Genomic DNA, 24,884 nt, shown 5'->3' on the forward strand with positions numbered 1-24,884 from the left:
GGAGCAAACAGAGACATGGGTAGTTCATCAGAAAAGGAAGAGACTGGAGCTAAGCCAGTAAGTGTGGAGTAGGCGAAGGGGAGGGTTGTTAGACAGGAAGAAATACAAGAGAATTAGGGTTCATAAGTTCAATATCTTCTTTCAGTACAGGAAGGAGTCAGAAGGGTCATCATGATTACAGAGCATGGTGGCATTGTAGAGCCACCCAGAAGACTCTGTTTGTTATTGCAATAAATCTTCCTTTTTTAAATTAACCACGTTTGCTGTGTTATCAAGTCAGAAACTGGGACTCCTGACACATAGTGACAACTTCCCCCCCTTCACACATAAGTGGGTGAAATTTGCAGGCAATGGAGTTCTCCCAGAGTGGATTAAGCCCGCCAGATTTAAAGCAGAATCACCCAGGGATTTTTGTAGAGGGAATCTTTAGGGTTACTTTTTTATAAAAAGGAAATGAAATGAAATGTCTCTAACTTGTCTGCCAGGACTGGAGGCAAATTACAGGCATGGTTGTGCCTTCAGAGATGATGGAGTCACCAAATATCAGAAATGTAAGTGCAGCTGTTTCCTCATAAGGGCAGATGTTACTATTTGGGGGTTATAAAAGATAAATCACATTTCCTGCCCTAGTTTTTAGTTTTGTGTGTTGGGGTGGGTGGGAGGGGAGGTGATCCATCTGAAAACTAGGGAGATGAGTTAAACTGCCATGGGTTAGAAGCTTGTCAAAGTTCAGGAGCAATCATGCTCCAATTTCCTCTCTCCCTTGTGTCAGCACTTTGTGAAACAAATCTGATTTTGCTTGGACCAATTTGGAGGCCTCTTGCCTCCCTTTTCTGTCATCTTTACCCAACACATTCATCCTTGACTGGTCTTGTAAGTGCTGCATGTTAGTTGTGGATGTGGCCACCCTACACCCTCTCACACATTTTACTGTTTGCAAGCGCACACATAGGCAAACAGTCCCTCCCTAGTTGATCTGTGCCAATCAGTTGTTGAGGAACTTAGCACCCCACTCTGCTCATACAATTGATGAGACTAATTGCACTACCATTAAGGCTCTAGGCTCTGCCCACCCCCAGTGCTTTGAATATGCCATGTTCCCTGCCCCCACCCCAGCCTTGTCACTGCTGCTAAAATCAGTGGGGTCTTGGAGGGCGTAGAACAAAGTTGTGTGGGGATAGATCAGGCTCCTGAACTGTAGGGTAGTCACACTTGCCTTAACCCCCCCAAAAAACTTATTGAGTGAAGTTCATATAGGAAAACTGAAGGGGAGGTGGCTCTGTAAACTACTTTCTGAATTTCTTGTTTATTTCTGGGACCATGAGTTCTTATTTCCTTGCAACTGCTGACACCAGCACACATGGGAACCCAATTTTAAAAATGGCTGCAGATGGGAAAAAATTACTTTGGTAGCTTTCTGGGTGATGTTAACTCACATATTGATTGTTTATTAAAAAGCTTTTATCCACAGGAAAAAAAAGGTAACACTTATGAAATGAAGCTAATCATTTACAGTGCATTAATGGAAAGTGCTAATGTGTAATAATATTAGCAAAGCTATTTTTTAAGAGTCTGCCAATCTACAGATAAGTAAAATAGCATTAAAGTATTCCTTGGGGATTATTCCTTCCCCTTGAATTTCTTTTTTAAAGGACAGTATCTGTGTAAAAGGGAGTGCATGAAATAATAGAGCACGGATATATTATTTAGTAGAAATAGTTCATATAATCCAAATGTTTGTTTAAAATCTTTTCTTTTCTTTACAGCTCTGGCAACCTTATATTTCCCACAACTCACTATGTACAGTATTTCTTGTTTTACTTCATGTAAAAATAAATAAATGTATGCACTCATAACAAGCCAGAGGCCTTGTTCACATACATCTCCTCAAATTTATGTGTGACTTATGAACCAAGTAGCATACCGGGGCAGGGAATGTATTTCAACCCAAGGACCATATTCCCTAGTGGTCAACGTTCTTGTGGCTACATGCCAATGGTGGCTGGGGGCAAAACAAAAAGTAGACACACCAACGGATGTCATTCTTACTTTTGTGCAGTACAGAGGTATAGCATGGGTTGCCGGTGCCCGGGACAGGGCAAATGTTCAAAAAGTATCTACATGGTGCTTAGAGAATAACTTGCACCTAAATATTAGTAAGACAAAGGAGATTGGTGTTGGACTTCCGGAGGAAGAGAGGGGAACCTGCCCCGTTGTATATCAGGGGGGGGGGCTGTGTGGAGAGAGTCTCCTCCTTTAAATTCCTGGGTGTTTACCTTAGTGAGGACCTCACTTGGAAAATCAACACAACACAGGTGGTCACAAAGGCCCAACAAAGACTCCATTTCCTCAGGGTCTTGCGAAAGAATAATATTAAACAACAATTGATAAACTCCTTTTACCAGTCCACAATAGGAAGTGTCCTTTCATATTGTATCACAGTGTGGTATGCTGGCTTGACAACCACGGACAGAAAGTCTCTACAGAGGGTGGTGAATACAGCACATGATAGCATGGGCTGTGCCTTGAGTCCGCTAGACAACATCGCATGGGATCATTGCCTTAGGAGAGCGAGAAAAATTCTCAGGGATGACTCACACCCTGGTCAGCACCTCTTTAATCTTCTACCCTGGGGCAGGAGATATAGAAGTATAATCAGCCATACCAACAGGCTGAAAAATAGCTTCTATCCGTGGGCTGTTAGGCTGTTGAATGGAAAATAACACTGCACAACCGACTTGCGAGGTGGTGTGTTGTGCAATAAGCACACAGAGTGCAATGAGATTGAGTGTTTGGAGGGGGAGGCTTGGTTAATTTCATTGTACACAGGTTGTACATTGACAATAAAGGTATTATTATTAAATGTTGTGCCCCCTGGTGAACTGGGCGGCAGTTGGTCCCTTTTCCAGAGTCTAATCAAGGGAGTCTATCCTTGCAAACTAGCTCTAACCTGGAAGTGGAGATAAGGCAGAGAAACACGAAGTCAGGAGCACTGCTATGTCGCACCCCCCGCCCCTTGTCCTGCAGTGAGGCACTCTGGGCAAGACATATGGCTCTGGCAGTGCCGTTCCACCTTCCGCATCCTCCCTCCCTCCTTGGTGGGCAGTGGCGGCAGCAGCGGCACCCTCCCCTCCCTCTCAGCCAGCTCAGGTTCAGGGAGCGCATGGACATCCCTTTGCTGGCCACAAGAAGGAGGCACCACTGCCACCACCACCACAAAGGCCTGGCCCCTGCACGACTTGGCTCCCTGCAGCTCCAGCCTTGGTGAGTGAGCCTGTCATGGGGACACCTGGTTGCGTCCCCTCAGAAATCTGACCTGGGTTGGGACCTGTGGAAAGTCCCAAGGACCATCTAGAGAGGTGGGGCTGAATGAGAGTTGGAGACCAACAAGAACTGGAGGACCGCAGGTTCCCCATTCTTGATCTAAACAGACTGCAGACTGGTTTTGGGGGGAAGTGTGATGCTATCCAGAACACACAGTCTTGTCATAAGGAACAAGCCTAAAACCCATCAACACCTTAGTCTTATCTGAATTCAATTTCCATTTATCTACCTTCGTGTAGGGTCTTTTATTTTGCCCTAACAAAATGAAACTGGAAAATGAACTATCGTGCCCCGAGTCACTTTTCTGGCTGCAGTTCAGGTGAGAAGCTTGATTAAACAAACCAATATATCTTATTCCTGTCTAAATGCATCAGATGTGGACTCTCGTCTTCAATTAACTCCAAGTCTGAATTCTGGGGTATAGAATCTTTTGACAGTTTTGGGATTCAGCTGGCTTTCTCTCCTAAGATGATTAGGGTGCTTTTAGGTGTGGTACAAATGCTAATGAGCAGCAATGAATTTAAAAGTTCAAGCCATGCCTCATGAGTTGTGGAGTTCTATGAACTACAGATAGTTCACAGAAATATAAGAAAGGAAGAAAATGCCCACCTCAGGCTTCTTTTTTGTAACATAATATATATTGATATATAGCTTCCTTCAGGCCCGACTCTATCAAACAAGGTATTGATTTCCCAAAGATTGTTACTCTTTTATTGGCATTGGAAAATACGAGACATTTATTTTGCATAGAGATTTCTGTGGGATTTCAGAGTGCTCTGCATAACTGGTAAATATACTGTTTTGCAGTCCTCACTTCCCACACCTTCTTGGGGCAGACCTTGGTAAGATGGCATCCAGTGCGAAGCCAAAATTTGATGCCCCTCCCAGCCCTCACATCACCTTCCAGAAGCAAGGTAAATGAGGCACCAGGCTTTGGTAAGGATGTGCAAGGGCTCTGGTAGATTCCTAGAGCCCTCCCATCGCCTTACCAAAGCTGCGCAAGCACTAACTAGGCTATGGGAAGAAGGTGGGAGGACTTCAGGTCTCTGTCAGAGCCCTCACACCTCCTTCCTGCAGCAGGTGCTTACTGTTGACACAATCAGTTTCCTTATGAGATGAGATTGCTAGAGACTTGTGTTGTTTTCGTAGCATTTATTTTACAAGCTGAACAGGAGGGAGCCGGCAGTCTTTCAGACAGACAGCACTGGTCTTTCAAGTAGCATTTGCTTTCAAAAACAGCAGTACACCCCTTGCTGTTCTGCCAAGAGGCTGAGAAACCTCAGGCTGGTTTCTCTTTCTCTGAACAGTAGCAGCATGTATAAGCAAGGGGCAGACAACATCTCAAAACATCATCCAGGTGACTGATTAGACAAAAGGGGAAGGGAAGAAGGATTTTCAGCAATTGTGGGTTTTTCTCACCCTTGCATGCCAACCCATACTCACCAAAAGTCCGTCCTCTGCACAGTTCCACCAATTAAATAAGTTCTGTGGAGTTCTGCACCCTATCACTCTGAAAATACATCCAGCATTGGAAGTATGTGGCAATGCACATTTAAATCTCCATCCATACAAACCTGTTCTGGCCTTGAGATCAGCTCCAGAGATGCTGCTTGAAGGCATACCCTTAAGATCAATTACATTGCTGGGCATGGGAGATGGTGTTTTATTTTATTTATTCATGGTAACCTCATGTTCATGCAATTGGCTCCCCCAGTACGGACTTTGAAAACTCACCCTGCATAGCATCTGACCTGGTCATGCTCTTTCAGTCCATAACTCTTCTTAGTCCAGCTCTGTCCAATATCAATTCCATTCTTTTCCAGCTGATACCATGACCTGTTTAAAATGCATTGCTACGTGCTCGCGTGTGTACACACACACACACTCCCAAAGTTTCACCGATAGTCTACAGGGTTACTTCCTTATGGGAAATATATATTGGAGATTTATTACTAAAGCAGCTTTCTGAAATTTCAAAATGCACAAGTAGAGCATGAGGAACAGGCATGCATCTGGATAGTGAATGATTGTCAGATTCTCCCAAGTCAAACAACATCCCACTGGAACATCCACAGCTGTCTGTAAAACTCTAAATTCTACCACCTTCGCACTGGATATTTTCCACCTCACAAATGTTTTTTATTCAACTTCCACCCAAGCATGTGGGGTGTAGCCACCAGCTATCAAAGGTCATTGAACGAGCATCTTCAGCAAGCTGGTAAACTACACATATATCTGGGGAGGATTTAATTTTTCAGGAGGGTGCTGGCAAGACAATCTTTATAAACCAAGCTTTCATACTTCTCCAGCTTTCTGGAAAGGCAGTTAAGTAACTCATTTGTTTCAGAGGTGTATGCAAGGCTAGAATCAGGCCTGTGACCTTGAGAATATTGCTACCCTCTCTTTTAGGCTGATTGTATCACATAACCAATGACTGGGTATTGCTCAACTAGAATGATGGAGTGCCAAGGAATTCAAGACGGAAAATGCTGACTTAATTTTTTATGATCGTTATCAAAACCAAAATAGGGAGAGGAGAAAACCTCAACTACTTTAAACTGAGCACAGCTTCATATTGATGATGTTATCCACATTTGCAGCATTTATTTGTTTTGCTCCACTCAGCTGGTGGAATATTGGTAAAACTATATCCATGAATAATAGCAGAAAGGAGTCTCCTAATATATACTTGGAAATTCCTTAGATCGTTTGTCAAGTAAGTGTATAAAAAGCACAATTAGTTGCTTTTTATTTCATTCTTATACTGTCTTAAACATACATTCCTCAGGCTCCTCTCCTCATCAAAATATGTATAGCCAGGAATTGTATCATGAGAAAAGCTTTCTACATGTCTACTTCCTGTGTCATTCTGGTAATGTTCGACGAGTTGCCACAATGCCTTCCTGAACAGAGCTATTTTGTGATATAGCATTATTCTGGGAGGCTGTCGAGTGGGCTGCCATGTTTCTTTTCCAACAATGCATCTGGAATGATGCTCTGATGTCATGAAGCACCATTCAGGAAGACATTATGAGAAGGAAATGGCTGCTCACCTATTTAGAGAAGTACAAGTCCTTACAAAATAAAAAAAGAATACAAAATAAAAAAAGAAAAGGAAGGTTTGATTGCTGCTGCCATTTTCCTGGTCAGTTGTCCCCCTCCAAAAATGGGATTATTTTTCACCTGCTCCCTTTCAAAATGGCAGAAAATAACCATGGTCTGCCAGCACTAGAAGAAAGAACTCTGCTGTCCCATGTGTATTCCTGCCATTTCTTCAAGGAGGAGTGGCAACTAGAATTAAAAAATGTTATAGTACCATTTTCAGGATGAAAGGCCTAACAAGTATTAGAGAAATTAAAACATTCTGTGCAATATAATTTATGAATGCCCTTTGTCTATGGCCTGATTTAAACATTTTGTAAAACTATGACATATACCACTGTACATGGCTGACTGTATATTTGATCCCACATTGGGGAGAAAATCCCTAATAAAAAAATCAACATGGCATAGGAGCCAATTCCCAGGGGCTGATGGGTCTTCAGCCCCCTAATAAAATATTTGAGGTTGCTGCCCCGCCCCCCCAGTTGCTGAGCACTGCCATTCAAATTGTGTGTGTGTGGAGTGTCATATGATTATGTGGGGCAGGGCCTACCTGCCCCCCAATATTTTATTCAAGTTGGCACACCTGCAACATGGAGATCTAGTTTTATGTACAGAGGGACTTCATACAGATCAACATGGTTTTGCCACATTACCCCCACTTTGCCCAGACTTCCTAGCTGTAACTTCCCAGGTCTTCCTTGAACCTAATGAACCACATGTTAATGAATACTTACAGAAGAAACGGCTACAAATGCATACCCTACATGTCCACCCCCAGGCCAGAGCGCAGGACCTTCGGAGTGATCCGGTTGATAAGCACCAGAGCACCAAGACAAAAAAACAGGATATTATGGGATGCAAACAGAAGCCAGGATTGGCTTCTGCTATTCCAGGTTGTCCTGCTTAAAATGAGACAGTTTCAGGATGTGCAAAGCAAACATCAGTGTTTAAAAGGAGAATGGAAAACATCGACTTATTGTATGTTATTTGTTTTCATTAACCACACACTAAAGAAAATGCAAAAGACTTAAAGAGAACGTGTTTAACTTTTACATATTGACTATTCTTTTTAATTCCTCGCAAGGCTGGGGGAGGACTGTTCGTGTAAGTGTTTGAATTAAAGTGAACCCTTTGTCACCTTTTTAATTAGAATGTATGTCCACTTACTGTGACCCAGTATCAAAAACCTATAATAAATTAGAACCAGTTAATGAAAAGTGTGATTTTCATTTCACAATGTACCAGCCACATGAGTAATTCATTTATATTATGGTGCATAATAAAAGTAGGTTAAAATTAATTTTTCAATTTGATGTCCAGTGCTAGGCCTAATAATTACAGCTCATGATAATTCACCCAGCTAGAAAAAGCAAAACTTTAATACAATCTATTTTATAAATAATTATAGATGGGCTCCTAGTTCATAATTTCTCAATTAACAGCAGCTAATATAAGCAGAGAATTTCTACCAAGTTTTCTGTATTCTTTTAATTACCTACGGATGGCTGTTGCATTTCGATTAACAGTTTGCTACCCACCACCACTGGGAAGAGGGGTAGGGAAGTTGAATGAGGCCTATTTTATCATTTTGACGTGTCTGTGAGGATGGTTGCCTCTGTCACAGTCAAATGTTTAGACTGCAGCCCATCACCCAGGTATGACCAAAGATCCAAACAAAAAAAGGAAAAGAAAAACAAGTTGTTTGTGCCTAGTGTCATTTTCTTGCTGCTGTCACTGTTGCCACGTTCAGGTCCAAGTAGCCATGGTCATGCCTGAAGTGGAATGGTGGCATCATTCGTATCCGTGTACAATGTTCCTGATAAGAGCAGGAAGGAGAGAAGGGGCACTCCTATGGTGGTGAGAGGGCAATAGTAGTTGCTGTAGTAGTAGAATGTAAGTCCAGCTGGAATGCTAGCATAGCCAGAGTGTTGACTAGTGAAAAATACCACCTGAAAATTGTCCCCTCTCACAACCTCACTTTTGCTCTCAAAAGAGTATAAGGTCAGAGTTTAGGGCACTGGACTCTGAGCCTTAGCAAGGCATGCAGTGATGAGGGAAAGTCTTGCTTCCCATTCTTGTCCTATATCTGACCAGGAGCCTTTGCTAGAGTTGGAGTATGAATCCTCAGAAATGGAAAACCTCCTAGCTTAAGATACCACTGGCTATCCCCTGTAGTGATGTATGGAAGTGAGAGCTGGACCATAAAGAAAGCTGATCGCCGAATAATTGATGCTTTTGAATTATGGTGCTGGAGGAGACTCTTCAGAGTCCCATGGACTGCAAGAAGATCAAATCTCTCCATTTTAAGGAAAGCAGCCCTGAGTGCTCACTGGAAGGACAGATCCTGAAGCTGAGGCTCCAATACTCTGGCCACGTCATGAAAAGAGAAGACTCCCTGGAAAAGACCCTGATGCTGGGAAATATGGAGGGCACAAGGAGAAGGGGACGACAGAGGACGAGATGGTTGGACAGTGTTCTCAAAGCTACCAGCATGAGTTTGACCAAACTGTGGAAGGCAGTGGAAGACAGGACTGCCTGGCGTGCTCTGGTCCATGGGGTCACGAAGAGTCGGACACGACTAAACGGCTAAACAACAACAACAAGGCAAATGGGAAAGGATTGCTGCATTGCATTGAAAATATATTTACATGGTGTTATGAGTTTGTGGGGGCCAGATCCCTTTTATCCCGGAATCCAGCAAGTGTTAGAAGTTAATCAAGCCAGGTTAGTTTCCTGAACTCCTGGATCTAGCAACTGTTAAAATGTAAGTCAGATGAGCTTCCTGTTGATTAAAAGAAGAAAGAAAATGGGGTTCTGTCCCAGAAAGCAAATGGGTGGGGCCCCTCCTTCAACTCTTCGATTGTTCAAAGGACAAAGACTGAGTGTTTAGAGTAATGTTTTGGGGCTGTTCTATGAACTAGAAGTAAAACAGCAAGCTAGAGAGAGTCAGAGCACAATGTTTGATTTCTGTTTGAATCCAAGGCTGAAGCTATGGGGGAGAAGAAGATCCCTTTGGGTGCTACAGCTTTGAACCTCTCCATCATAAGCTCAGGTTTTGTATATGTGTAACACTTCAAAATATATGTGAATAGGTCCTTCAGCCTATTCAGTCTTACCCTGATAGTTATTGTCACTCCAAATGCAGATTCAAGAAACATTGCCATGTTAGTCTGTTGCAGGAGAAAGAGCAACTAATCTTGTGTTATGTGAAAGGCTGACACATAACAAACCAATTTTCATGGGCCAGAGCACACTTGTAGATGTATGAACTGCATCTTAATTGGGTAAGTACAGGGAGAACCTCAGAGCAGAGTTACTGAAGAAAAAGGTTACCTTTACAAAGTGAAACTGAAAGGTCAAGCAATGCAAGATACAGCGATATCTAACATTGCAACTTGCTGTGCTACAAGATTCCTAGGTTAGTAGAATGCACTTGCTTTGAAACAAGTGAAATGGGGTCCATTTGGGTTCAATTTTCATTCATTCTGAAATGTATGCCATAAGTAATAAATGGGTATGAATATGTTTTTGGTCCTTATATTTATATGCAGCTGGGAGTTGGGGTGTGCAGCAGCAGATGGTGGGGTGGTGGGGTGCTCACTTGTCTATGGGATAACCAGCCTCATGTAACCAACATGCTTAAGTCTAATTGATGCATGAAGGGGTTAAGACCATAGAGTAAGCTGTCCTGCCAGGCTTAGCTAGGTCGTTCCCACTCACCTTGGGAGGAAGGGTTACCAAGTTCTTTGTTCTTCCCATTCTACCATGTGAACACTGACATGTAAAGAGCTCTGGATTGGTTGCTCCAAGCTCGGACTGCATGGCTTTCCTACAAAGCCACCTTTGTTTTTCTATGCACATTGTTTAGAAATATTCACCACTTGGGAACTTAAGTTTTACTGCCTTTGTTTTCTGACTGCTGTATGAATCTGACCTTGGAAGAGTTTGTAAGTAAACCATTTTTAACTTACCATACATGTAGTCTCTTTCTATGCCAAGGGAAGTGGGGAAAGCAACTTAGAAAGGGATATTTTAAAGGTATAACAGCCATGCTGTTCAGGGCATTCGTGGGGGGGCGGGGAGAGCTGGTGACTTCACACACACAAAAGGTTTTCTGGAAGTCATTGCTACCTAGCAAGTAAGGGAATAATATGTAAGGATTAGGGCTTTTTTCAGCTAGAACTCTCCAGAACTCAGTTTCAGCACCTCTTATATGGGCTCCATTGCCATTATAAGAGAACAAGGTTCATGGTAAGTTCTAGTTCCTCTTTTAATGGAAGAATAGCACTGGCAAGAACAATGAATGTATGAAATGAAATAAATATGATTTTAAAGAATGTACAACCAAACATAATTGAGTAAACCACTTTCCTAGATGCAAAAAATACAGGGGAATTGTTTTGCTGATTTTATATATCCATGAGTATCAGCAGAAGGCATGCTTAAAGCATTCAGACAGCAAACCCCGGTCAATGACTCATGCAGGTTCTTCTGAAGGCAGACAATTTGGCTATAAGAGCTCAACATGCCTCCAATAGGTGTTGTGCGACTCAGTTATCAGATGTTTGGGAAACATGAATTAATCAGTGTAAAGGTAGCTGATTATTCAACTAAAAATCTTTTAATCAGTTCAATGCAGCCCTAGGAATAAGGCGGTAGTGGGTATTGAGACGGGGTTTTGAGTGTGTGTGTGTGTATGCCTTACTCAGGCAGAGCCTCATTAAGGAGTCCCAGGATATGCTCTGAGAAAGTGAAAGGGAAGTGAAAGTGAAGCTCGACAAGAACAGAATCAAAGCTTTTCCCCTCTGCCCATCGTTCACTCTTTGTTCAGTGATCCACTGAAACGCTGACAGATGTACAGCCCCCTGTGTTTGCATTAGCACTTTTGGCAGTAAGACTCAATGTGTAGCAAAGCTGGAGCAAGGAGCATGAGAGTTTTGAAATCTGTTAAGCAATGCTCTGAAGCATGCAACTCTAGACGAGTTTGCTTAAGGCAGTGGGATCTCCTCCTCACCCAGAGTTCTTGTCAAACAAAACTGGCAACAAACAAAACAGTGGGTTTGTTGAATCCCGAGTGCAAGAGTGAGGGTTGGGGTTCACTTTGAAAGGAATTTTGTGATTTTATTTCACAGTCTCCAAAAAGTATAAACAGAAAGCACACTCCAGACAATCCTTGTCCCCCTACCCCACCCCAGAAATTAGCTACAAAAATTCATATAAATAAAATATATGTGTAGCCCTCTGTAGTTTGCAAGCCTGTGCTGGAGTGTTTGTGAAAACCCTTGGTGTTAAGTTGTGGGTGAACATATCAGACGACAAAGTGATTCTCCAAACAGCTCTTGTTTATTCACAGGCCAGAACAGAACTGAAGTGAAGGGTTCAGCCAGCCTGCTTATATAGAGCTCCACTAGAATGCAACAGTAACCATTTTCTGTAACTATCCAATCACTGAACGTCACTTTCGATCCCTTATTTGCATATGTGGACCTGAACTATCTACAGTATCCCCCTGCTGGCTCAGGGTGAGAACTTCAGGACATAACACTTGGTTTCCATGATAACTCCAGCAAACAAAACTGGACTGAAAGCTCTCTCACCTCCAGTGGAAGCAGCAAAGAAATACACTATGTTTTTTTTTTGGGGGGGGGGGGTTCCTGGGAGATGGGAGTAGACAAATCAATTATCAAAAGGGTGGGATGAAGATGGAGGCTTGGTGGAATGCTACCCAGGAAGGCTGAAGAATGTCGACCACTGGAGAGACAATTGGCAGAATGAAATAAATGATACAGTGGTAACTCGTGTTACAAACACCTTGGGTTACAAACACTTCGGGTTAAAGACTCCGCTAACCCGGAAGTAGTACCTTGGGTTAAGAACTTTACCTCAGGATGAGAACAGAAATTGTACGGCGGTGGCGGGAGGCCCCATTAGCTAAAAGTGGTACCTCAGGTTAAGAACAGTTTCAAGTTAAGAACGGACCTCCGAAATGAATTAAGTTCGTAACCAGTTCGTACTTGCAAACACCTCTTGGCCACCCAGAGAGTAAGATAACCACAACAAAACCCTGCATTCCATGATAATTTCACCATTGTTTTCTTCAATTTTTAAATTTTGTTGGAATGTATTTCCTTTTTCTCATTATTTGGTGTCAACGATAGAAAAACATGGATGAAGATTTCAGCACAGCACTAAAAATGTACATAATAAATAGATGTATTATTCTGCCTTAGAAAGGTGTCAGGTATGTAAAGTGAACCAAAATCTCTTCTAAAGTATTGATAGATTATTGATAGATTATATTGCAAAAAACAAAAACAAAACACCCTTAATTGCATAAGAATACAATCAATGCCTTGCATACTTGTATACTGTGGTGCTATGAAAGAGTCACAGAATGGTATTTACTGTATGCACACCCTTTCTAAAGCCCTTGCAACCTCTATAAGGCAACTATGCCTGAAGACATAACTTTATCATGTCCAAAAACAGCACAGGAGCCATTCAGATGCACAACCTTTCTTTTGCTAGGAAACAAGCCTTTATCATGTATCGATTTGAGACCAAAGACCAGGGGCAGTTACCTGTTCATGCTGATACCTGAGGATTCAAATTGGGATGAGGGATCTATTTATGATTCTTAGACCTGTAATTCTCTCCCTTGGCATACCCTGCCCATTATAAATAGAAATATACGACTTGCTCTAGAAATCAAGAGCGGCATCTGCTACTCAATGAAATGAGCACTGCCTTGTTTTTTCTCTCTTTGAGGAGTAAAGGAAAACACAAACACTTTGCAAAATCTAGGCCACAGTTCACTTTGTCACAGTTCATTCCTTCCCCCAAAAAATACTGAGCAGAAGAAATGAACAACTCTGATCCCAAACAAAATTATAAATCTCAGTTTCCACTACACACACAATAGAAACCTTAAAGTTTCTGATATTTTCTTGGATTAGATCTATACTACCAACTTAAATATGTTTTATTCCAGCTGAATTATCATGGTTTGAGCCCAAAATCAGAAAGATGTTTTGCTGTGTTTTTGTTATGTTGGAAGGCACCCAGAGTGGCTGGTGTAACCCAGTTAGATTATTTTGAATACTGTGGTTTATTGCGATTGCTGAGAATTCTCCGCAGGAGACCCGTAGTTCCTCTTATAGAGCTTCACTTCTCTGAGTTCCGTGTGAAAAGAAAATGTCTATATAAATCAGCATAAGTGTTTGATGTGGATATGACCTTGGCTTTGTAGTATTGCTGCTTATTGCCTTCTTTAGGACGTTGGCGTTTTCCCATGAAACTTCTTCAAGAATGTAAGGACTTTAGTTTCTACTTTTGCCCAGCTCACTGACATTATGATGGATGCAACTTGAATGTTAGCCGCAACAGATGGTCTTTCAAGTGTCTGGAAATATGCTTTTCTCATTCAGGTCATAAGGAATGAGTCCTGATAATGATTGATAAGTCTGCGTTAAAAGCCAATGAACAAGATATATAGCAAGGGAAGCACTTTCTTTGACACCCTTTAATAAATATTACTTTCGGTTCTTATCAAAATATTTTTAAATTATTCCAAGTTCAAGAATGCCCTGGGTAATAATTGGTAAGCGAGTCCAAAACTTGGCAAGAGAACTTAATGCGATTATAGGATGCTTCGTGGACTCATTACATATTCTCATTAATAGCTTCTAAATAATTGTTCTCTCAGACTACAAGTGGCAAACAATTACAGCTGCCTATTTAATCAGCCCAGGATTTTTAACCAAAAGTGACAAGGCATTCACTTATAAGTTGCTTGTTCAAAATGGCCCCTGACAATTCCAGGGGTCTGCTTATAAATCCACATACACGGGTGAGACGTGTATGACTATTTTGGGATGAAATAAAACAAAGATCTTCATCACTATCCTTGCTGAAGGGGAGGAAATATTATTTCCTTTCTCAGCCTGATCACACGCTGAAGGCTCGTGAAACAGACATTACTGAATAAACAATTACAGAATCCCTATTGGTTCTTTTCTGTTCCAGCATGTTCTGTTATGAATTTTACATTTTTGTTAAAGGTCCAAAATGTCAGGATATTCTGTATGTTAAGGGTCATGTTTAGACAATATGGATATGGTATCCTCTGCTGTATGGGACGTGGGTGGTGCTGTGGGTTAAACCACAGAGCCTAGGACTTGCCGATCAGAAGGTTGGCAGTTCGAATCCCCACGACGGGGTGAGCTCCCGTCGCTCGGCATCTGCTCCTGCCAACCTAGCAGTTTGAAAACATGAAGTGCAAGTAGATAAATTGGTACCACTCCAGTGGGAAGTTAAACGGCGTTTCCGTGTGCTGCTCTGGTTCGCAAGAAGTGGCTTAGTCATGCTGGCCACATGAACCGGAAGCTGTACACCAGTTCCCTTGGCCAATAAAGCGAGATGAGCACCACAACCCCAGAGTCGGTCATGATTGGACCTAATGGCCAAGGGTCCTTTACCTATCCTCTGCTGTGGCTACTTTAAGCTTTGTAACAGCTGGATAGCTATTAGTGGTGTAGGGATGGACTTAAGTTGCAGATTTGGCTTTTCCATGGAACAGAAACCTTTCTTCATATGACCTCACCTCTCTTCATATGACCTTAAGATCATCCTCTCTGAGGCCCTTCTGCTTGTGCCTCCTCCACGAGAGGAGGTCTCCAGGAGATACTCTGTGACAAAATGGTCATTGTCCATTTTAATGTTCTGCTTATATTTACTGCTAATGGTTTATTGCGTGACCAGGCGATGACAGCCCCAGCCCCCAGGGACCATAAGGAAGGAATAAAGACTCTGACAACTCTATATGGAATTAAAATTAGGCCACAACATTATTAAACTTCTGGCTGTAGGAAGGCCCTGGCTTAGGCCTTGGACGTGTACCCCTCCCAGGCCCCCAGCTGGGGGGAACTGGGGCTCATCAGGGTAAATGGGATATGGGGGTGCTCTGCAATACGTAAATGTAGCAGGCAGTCAAGCCTATATCCCTGCATGCAGAGTAGTTCACTGATGACCTTTCAGTGTATGGCCAGTGACACCCATATATATAACCCCTTTAAGAGGGGGACACTGGAATTGCCACTGCAGGTGGGTGAGTCACTGCTTCACCCCCCCCCCCCCCCATATAGGGAAGAAAAGACTAAAGGATTCCACCCAAGGCCATAACTGCCAAAGTTGTGACAAATTGCTTCAGGGAAGACAAAACCTGCCAATGCAGGGAAATGTCTTCCCAGTCCTTCAACAGCAACCGGCCAAAGACTATAGCAGTGCCCGCTAAACAGGAAGAAAAAGTTAACCTGCAAACAAGAAACATTAAACAAAGGGAGGGTATGGAGGGTGAATCTCCAGAGCCGAACTGCCTGGCTATTGTTGGCTCCACCCCCTATTTATAAATGGGGCTGGCCCCACCTCCCAGCAAGAAACTGAGGCTGGGCATGAACCTCCAAAAATTAACACTGAGAGGCAAGCCAGCTCCTTTTTGCCAGTAAGCTCCCTGGGAACTGTAGCATCATTCGCGATCCCGCAAAGGGCACCCACAATGTGAAGTGTGAGTGCTCATTAAAGGTTGGAAGCAATGGAGACTTCTCAAAATGGCTGCTGAAAAACTACAAAGTTATTGCCTATAATAAAGATCATGGTTATAAATTCACAACCACCACCAACTTTCCCACCCTGTCAGCTTCACCATGGCTGTGATTCCCCATCATCACACAGGGCAACTTCTTCTCCTTTGGTTGCCACAGACTACCCCGTTCCTGATGAAATGTCACAGATTTGGGGGCCCTTTCTGTAGAGATAAATCCAATTTCCTGGGTCACTCTCTCTACTGCGACCCAAAACTCAGGGTGAAGCTTTGCAATGAAGAAAGTGGGGCTTATGCACATTGAGGCTACCTCAGTTCTCAATGGCCATCAATGAATTCTATGGGGAAATGTAAGCAGTCTGCAATCTAGAATACCAATGAGCAGGAACCAGACCTGCATATCATTGTTGTAATGGTGATGATTTCACTATAGAAATCCCATCAATGGCATGATATTTATTTAGTAAAATAATTAGTCATGGAGTATAATCTGTTTTCTCTAATTTGCTAGCATACTTCACTATCGCTTGGAAGTCAATTTGCTAGCGTTCTTCACTATCGCTTAGAATTCAAGGGTAAGGAACCAAGACCCACCAACCCCAATCTTCAGCAGCCAGCATGGCCAATGGTCAGAGATGATACATAGTATATTCCAACAAAAACAGGAGAGCTATATGCTCCCCACCCTGGCAAAGAGAAAACAATCAGCTTCTGTGTGGTGTAGACAGTGGATTGAGTCATGCGGTTTCTCACTGAAGTCAACAATAAACACCAGGTGTGAGTTAAATATATACATGAATCATCATTAATTTTAATAGTCCTGGCACAGACAATGTGAGTTTCATTCTAGCGTGAACTGCCTCTATTAAAACAGATGAAAAATGGTTTTCAACCTATTCATGCGGTTCAACATCATAGGTACGACATATTATAGCATCGTCTACTAGCAGCATATCTCAAAAAGTGAAAATCCGGATGCAATATTTCAGAAAGTGAAAATTGAGCTTTCTGGGGGCAAAGTTGTTGAGGGTGGGGGGGGGGAAGAGATTTTTGAGTGATTTTGAGCTAATTTTTTTGGGGGGGGGAGCGGCAGAAACGACACTGCCTACAAGGCTTTCCACACATCCCAGGCATCTTGCCGATTTGTTGGTTTGTTGTTGCTTTCCGTTCATAAATTATGACTCCACAACCCCATATGCATTGTCTTTCCTTTGCATTGAAATGAACGGGGTCAAATAACGCAACGATAATGTATTTACATAAGTTACGTCATTCATTATGTTAATTCAATCATTTTTCTGGAACCAACAGTGAGATGAATAGTGCAGGCATTGGCAGAGGATGAACTGCAACTGCAAAGAAATGGTGCTGCATGAAAAAATTACAGGGTTGACTGGAAAATAATGCCTTTGTACATCCCTACCCATACAACCCACACAACCCACCCACCCACAAATTACTCTTAGCTGAGATGCAAAAGTGTTTCCCTTTTGCTTCACCAGAAGGATTTTGAAATTGCTTTCTACAACAAAAGCTTTTCAGTTTTTTCATACTTTGCTTAGTGCTCTAACATTAAAAATACAATGCAGCAATTTAAAGATATCATTCAGTCTCCCTTCCTTGTGAATTCTCTGGCATAATATTTTGACAGGATTGTTATGAATAAGTAATGCTGAGTTTCAGATGGTTGCCTAATCAAGGAGCTAATCTATGCAGGGTTGTGTTTTTTTACAGGTTTTTAACCAATGTAAATTCCCATATTTTTCTCATCCCCACTGAAGTACAAGGAGACATAAATGGGAATTATGAAGACTAGAAAAGCTAAGGGAGTCTAAGAAGACATCCCACAAATCTTTCCATAGATAATTTCCTTTCCACAAATAATTTCTACAACAAATCCCCCCCTCAACTATCCAGGGTATTATTTCATTAACAAGTGAGTATTACTAAGTGCTGTAGGCTTCTAGAAATACGATGTCATGTTGTTAACTTCCTATGGTTTTAGCTTTCCACAAATTATTAGGTTGCAATTTATTTACTTACTCATTTCAGTTTATAGCCTCTACTTTCCCTTGGGCTCATGTAGACCACATAAGCATAACATTGCAGGACCTTAAGTACCCTAAGCCTCATACAATTAGAAACACATGTGCAGAAAGAAGAAGAAGAAGAGTTTGGATTTGATATCCCGCCTTTCACTCCCTTTAAGGAGTCTCAAAGCGGCTAACATTCTCCTTTCCCTTCCTCCCCCACAACAAACACTCTGTGAGGTGAGTGGGGCTGAGAGACTTCAAGTCAGTGTGACTGGCCCAAGGTCACCCAGCAGCTGCATGTGGAGGAGCGGAGAAGCGAACCCGGTTCCCCAGATTACAAGGCTACCGCTCTCAACCACTACACCACACTGGGATGTGCCAGCCAGCTCAATCCCCTCTGGAGCAAATGAGAAAATGTCTCCACACAGAGCTTCCTATGCTCAAAGAGACTCCCCATGCTATTGCAGATGGTTGCAAGTCATACAGGGGCCCTATATGAGTAGAACAGATATTTGCCCTACAGTGCACAGAGAACCATAGGGCAGGCGGTAGTGACACATAGGTGGGGATGGAGCTAGCACTTTGTTGTTGTTTAGTCGTGTCCGACTCTTTGTGACCCCATGGACCAGAGCATACCAGGCACTCCTGTCTTCCACTGCCTCCTGCATGTTTGGCCAAACTCACGTTGGTAGCTTCGAAAACACTATTCAACCATCTCATCCTATGTCGTCCCCTTCTTCTTGTGCCCTCCATCTTTCCCAACATCAGGGTCTTTTCCAGGGAGTCTTCTCTTCTTATGAGGTGGCCAAAGTATTGGAGCCTCAGCTTCAGGATCTGTCCTTCCAGTGAGCATCCAGGGCTGATTTCCTTCAGAATGGATAGGTTTGATCTTCTTGCAGTCCATGGGACTCTCAAGAGTCTCCTCCAGCACCATAATTCAAAAGCATCAATTCTTCGGCGATCAGCCTTCTTTATGGTCCAGCTTTCACTTCCATAAATCACTACTGGGAAACCAAGTTAGTCTCCCCTTAAACTGGCTTCTCAGTGCTAGTAGCAGCTGGTGGGGTGGCCTGGGTTGGGCACCAATGCTGTCATGGCTTCCCAACACAGTAGCTTGCTGGTGCTTATCAAGGAGAGAAGCAAGGCAAGGCGCAGAGAACTTGGCCCAGTGAAGCCCATGGTGGTGAGAAATCCAGTTAAGAGCAATAATATGTTAATGCTCAGTACTCTGCTTTGCATAATGAAGGGCGTTTTGGTGGTAATAAATAAATGAGAGGAGAAAGCTTCTGGCGTGGAGAGAGCAAATCTAAATACCAGAATATATTTCATTTAAAGGAAAGGAAAGAGTCTCAAAAGAGTCGAGTCAGGGTAACTTTAAATAATAGAACCATACTAGAACATTGGTATCTTTCAAAAGATAGAACAGCAACAGAGTCAAAGAAGGAGAGAAGGTCAGAACAACCTGAGATAACAGTATGAATACATATTCTCTAGTTACTGCACTGTTGAATTCTGACTTCTTCCTTTATTGACCAGAGAGCTGCTTGTGGAGGTGTGTTCGTATTTACTGTTACATCTTTTCAATCATCCAGAAGGTCTTTTTCTTAAAAGCCAAATGCCAGAAAACATCTTTTCTATAAACCCAAACCTGCCTACAATATGAAACTATGATATTACAGATTTGGACTCTTGGGGACTTTTCAGGATAGCCGATTGCTCTGTGAATAGAAAGCAAACAAGTACATTTTTTTTTTTACAATTTTCTATCTTCTTTTTTTCTGAGTCACCTAACTTTAAAGCCTCCATGCCCTAGTGATCATCTCTCAGTTTCTCTCCCCCATTCAGAAAGGGGAAAGCAATCATAATTGGCATACCTTGCAGAACCTACCATAAAGATTTTCGAGCAGAGCAATACAAGTGGAACAAAATAAAAAGTTCATGATGAATAACATTCAAATCATTGGTTAAGGCCAACTTCTATACTTTGGGAAAGCACTATATTTATCAGACTGGGGATGAAGGTATATTATTTGGCTTCACAAAATTATCTCCTCCAAAGTTCTGTGGAAACTTCGTGCCATCTAGTAATAATGGAGGATGTCATGGACAGAATGTTATAGACAGTATAAAATCTAGATAGAATTGTAAAAGTTTGGAGTATCCCTGACTGGTAGCAGCAAGCAAATACATATGACTCACACAATTCTCTTTGGAGGGATTCATGCCTTCAGATCCACCTTTTCACCCAGGCTGAATGGTTTTATGAGAGCAGCTGAAATAGAAATGCAAAGTCTGCTGCAAGAAAATATAGTTGTGAGTTGAGGACCCGCCACCCGCTTGAGGATAAGAAAGACACAAGGACACAGTATATTAGGTTAATGGGCTAAAAAAAGCCACAACCTTATTGATTACAGCATGTGAGTGGTATTGGTATTGGCTTAGGCATTGGATAAAACAAGAGTGTGACCCCACCCCTTCAGGGAGGAATGAGTCTATCAAGGGTTAACCACCAGTAGGAGAAACTTGTTGATGCAAATACAACTGGAAGCTCCCCCTGATGTCACAGGGGGTCGTGCCATGGCCCTAGCCACCAGCAAGGGCGTCAGACAGGATCCACGACTGCTGGATTCCTTTAATGGAATACCCAAAAGTGGAGGGGTAGGTGATGGCCACACCCTGCCCTCCAATACACAAACATATTCCAATGCCTAACCGCCAATACCCAAAAGGTTGTGACGATTTGCTACGAGGTAGGCTAAAAACCAAGTGGCTGGTACCAATTTGCCAGTTGATTAGAAATTCCTACCAGGCCCCTTGGACAACCAAGGCGACCAACCGCAGGTCCATAGCAAAGTGAAAAACATAGAAATGAACTAAAGGGAGGGTGGGTGGGTGATCCGACGAAACCCAGCAGCGCAATGATAGGGCAATGCTGCAGCAGCCGTATTTGAGCTGCTAAACCCTGCCCCCTCAGCTTACACCCGATTGGCTGGTTGCCAGGGGGTGCGGCGCAGCAGCCGGGACAGCGTCGCCCCCCTGCTGACATGGGAAATGGCTCCCGCTCACAACTCCTCCCCTCTGGAAGGAGGAGAGGCTCTATTGCAGGGGTAGTTTTAACATTTTGGTATATTTGTTGGTTTAATTATTATTTTATAATAGTTGTTTTAGGGGCGCGGGTGGTGCTGTGGGTTAAACCACAGAGCCTAGGACTCGCCGATCAGAAGGTCGCGGTTCGAATCCCCACGACGGGGTGAGCTCCCATTGCTCAGTCCCTGCTCCTGCCAACCTAGCAGTTAGAAAGCACGTCAAAGTGCAAGTAGATAAATAGGTACCGCTCTGGCGAGAAGGTAAACGGTGTTTCTGTGTGCTGCTCTGGTTCGCCAGAAGTGGCTTAGTCATGCTGGGCACATGACCCGGAAGCTGTATGCCGGCTCCCTCAGCCAATAAAGTGAGATGAATGCCGCAACCCCAGAGTCGGTCATGACTGGACCTAATGGTCAGGGGTCCCTTTACTTTAGTTGCTTTACTTGTAGTTTGCCCTGTGATCCTGATGGCTGAAGGTTCAGAAGAACAACCGGAACAACCAGAACAACCAGATGCGTTCATCTGCCCCAGCTGCAACAAAACAGGTATCTCACCTTAGTCTCTACAACCGCAGCAAGTGCTGCAACCTTCCAACAGTTTGATCTCCAAAGGTGCGGTCCTTCATGGTCCCCTGAGACTGATGCCAACAATCCTGATGGGTGAAGGTTGGTCTGGAAATACCATAGATAAATAAAATAAACCTATAAACTACAATATATTCCAACCTGAACACATATTTCCTTTCCTTACAAGTAAGGAATGGTGGCCAAGGTTAATTTTGTAGAATTGCAAAGGAAATGAAATCGTTGCAGTGTCTGAATCTGGTCTGTGGGTCACTAGTTGACCATCTGTGATTGGCAGCAACTAGCAAGTAGATATCTTACAATGTAGTGCCCACTTGCTATCTCTGTCTACGGTTCCTATAAGCTCCAGATGGCATGGACAATAGTCAGGGAGTTGTACTCCACAACTAGGGATGGCTGGACCCATTATTGTCTAGTCTGCCACAGTTCTACATGGGGATAGGACTAAGTCCATCCTGTCCCATTTATTTGCAGATATCAATGGGGAAATCCCTTTGTGTCTCATGCTTTTTTTATAAGGAGGTTTAATGTATTTTGTGCTTTAAGTTGCTTTGGGACTCCACTCATCTTCCAGCTGCTTGAGGCAGGAAAATGTCATCTCTCTAGAGGAACCTTGGAGTCACATGTCGCTTGGAGTGGCTGTTTGCCTTCAGGCAAAGTACAGAAGAAAATCTCATTCCAAAACGAAATCATGCAACTAAAACACATAACTCAGTATTACACGCTAGACCACTCTCCACTCAGTCAGTTATCTTGTAATTTCCTCATTGGTAAATCTGTGTATCTGCCAGCTCTATGTGGGCCTTCAGAAACTCCTTTCAGATGACGCCAATAGTCCCTTCCTGAGTGGCCAAAAGGATACCACCAAGTGGGATGCTGTAAAGCTAACCCTTTTGCCTTTGGGTGGGTACTGGCTGATATAATCTGGACACTATAATTCTGTTGATGCAGCCTAGAATATGCTGCCTCTTTGCCGTAATAAATATTGGTTGATTGATTTATTGTTGCAGGACAGAATATCATTAGCCTTCCCCCCCCCCTTTTTTTTTTTTTTTGCTGCTGCTGCATAACATTGCTGATTCATGTTAAGCTTGTGGTATACTAAAACCAGTGGTGGTGGCGGTGTGGGCTAAACCACAGAGTCTAGGACTTGCCAATCAGAAAGTCAGTGGTTCAAATCCCCGCGACGGGGTGAACTCCCGTTGCTCGGTCCCTGCTCCTGCCAACCTAGCAGTTCGAAAGCACGACAAAGTGCAAGTAGATAAATAGGTACCACTCCGGTGGGAAGGTAAACGGCGTTTCCGTGCGCTGCTCTGGTTCGCCAGAAGCGGCTTAGTCATGCTGGCCACATGACCCGGAAGCTGTACACCGGCTCCCTTGGCCAATAAAGCGAGATGAGCGCCGCATCCCCAGAGTCAGTCACAAATGGACCTAATGGTCAGGGGTCCCTTTACCTTTATACTAAAACCGGGGGGGGGAGGAAGGGGTGCGTGGTGGGGGCGGGTTGTCCTGGATGTCACCACTGAGGGGGGTGACAGAATGATGGGTGGCACTCACAGCGGGGCCTGCAGTGCACCCAAGCCACACGTCTCTCCTGGGAGTGATGCAGTGGCTTGGGCGCCTGCAGGCTCTGTGCTTCCCCAAATGGTCCACCCGCTGCCTCCCCCTCAGCTGTAAGGCGGCTGAGTGGAAGGAGGCAGGCAAACTCCTCGGAGGCCCCGTGGAGCATCCTGCCCCAGCTTGCCCCACCCCACAGGCAGCTGGCTTCGCCCCTGGGCACAGGGCACGCACGCTGCCCCAGGCACCCGATGGGCTTGCTCTGCCACTGACTAAAACCCCTTGATTCTTATCAAGATAGATGACCTCCTTGTTTCTTCTTCTATGTTCTGGGAAATGAAATTGTCCATGGGGCAAATGAGAAACTTGTTGGACCTTACATTCTTGGCAGAGTTTGAGTTCCAACCGATATCAGGGTAGTTGAAGTCACCCTACTATATCTCTCATTTCTGAATGTTTGGTAATCTGCTCTAGGAAGCCACCATCCATGTCTTCAGTCTGGCTTGGAGGTATATAACACATATCCTTAGTAAGGTCATTTCTGTTTCCTTCTCCTACAATTTTTACCCATATACTCTCAATCTACCCTCCATGCGCCAGGTCATAGATCTCCTCACAAGTTGACACATCCTTTACACATGATTCTCCTCCTCCTCTCTTCCAAATCCCATCCAGATCTGCCCAGAAAGGATCAAGTGAATCCTTTTTGGAGTCTGAGCTCTGCAGAATTCTTCTTGCTGCATCTACAGCACATGGAAGACTATCCCTGTCTTACCAATACTTCTTCCTGAAATGCCTCAACAGATTTCATATATAAGCCAGCAACTGAATGTAGTTGAACAATATATGCAAAACATGTGGCTTTGGCCCCTGCAAAACGGTTGCTACTGAAAATTCTTCTCCACAAAAAGAAAAGAAAAGAAAAATAGCAATCCGCGGAACCTTGCTGACATGGTTCTGCTTCTAATTTGATTATATAAAGTAGAAGTGGCATTTTCCTTGACAAAACTGACACCCACAGAAAAAGGACGGGAGTAGAGGTGCCAGGTGAATATAGCTGTTGACAGTCACTTTATTTTAAAAGTAGAACAGCTATGTCTGCTGCATGTTGGCTTTGAGATCTGCATGCTAATCTTTTCTGTAAGCCCTGCTCTGTGCCCAATAAGCAAGGGACACCTTTGCCCAGTGGCGCTGTGGCCCATAGATTGAAGCAAAATACTGAGCAAGGTTTTTCCCAGTATCTTCTCTGTGTGATGGGCTCATGGGGAAAAGATGTCCCATGAGCTCTTGCTGAAGAGGGGAGGGAAAGCCTATAAAAGGCTGCTTCACCTGGAGCTCACAACAATTTTGCTTTAGGAACTTCCTGCCCCCCCACCCCACTCTTGAGTTAGACTCGCAGACATGTGCAAAGTCTGTTTCAGAGGCCTAATCTGGCCCGCTGGTCAGTTTAATCCAGCCCCTGTGGCAGTTTATCAGTTTATTTCCTGGGGTAAAATCCTCCCAAAAGCTCAACAACTTCAATCCTAAAAAAACCTAAAAACCTCAACAACCTTGGTTGGTCCTCATGCATGTTCACTTCATCAAATCTGGCCCTCTTTG

Source organism: Podarcis tiliguerta (genome assembly GCF_965153285.1).
Source record: "Podarcis tiliguerta genome assembly, chromosome: 6".
Classification (NCBI taxonomy): domain Eukaryota; kingdom Metazoa; phylum Chordata; class Lepidosauria; order Squamata; family Lacertidae; genus Podarcis; species Podarcis tiliguerta.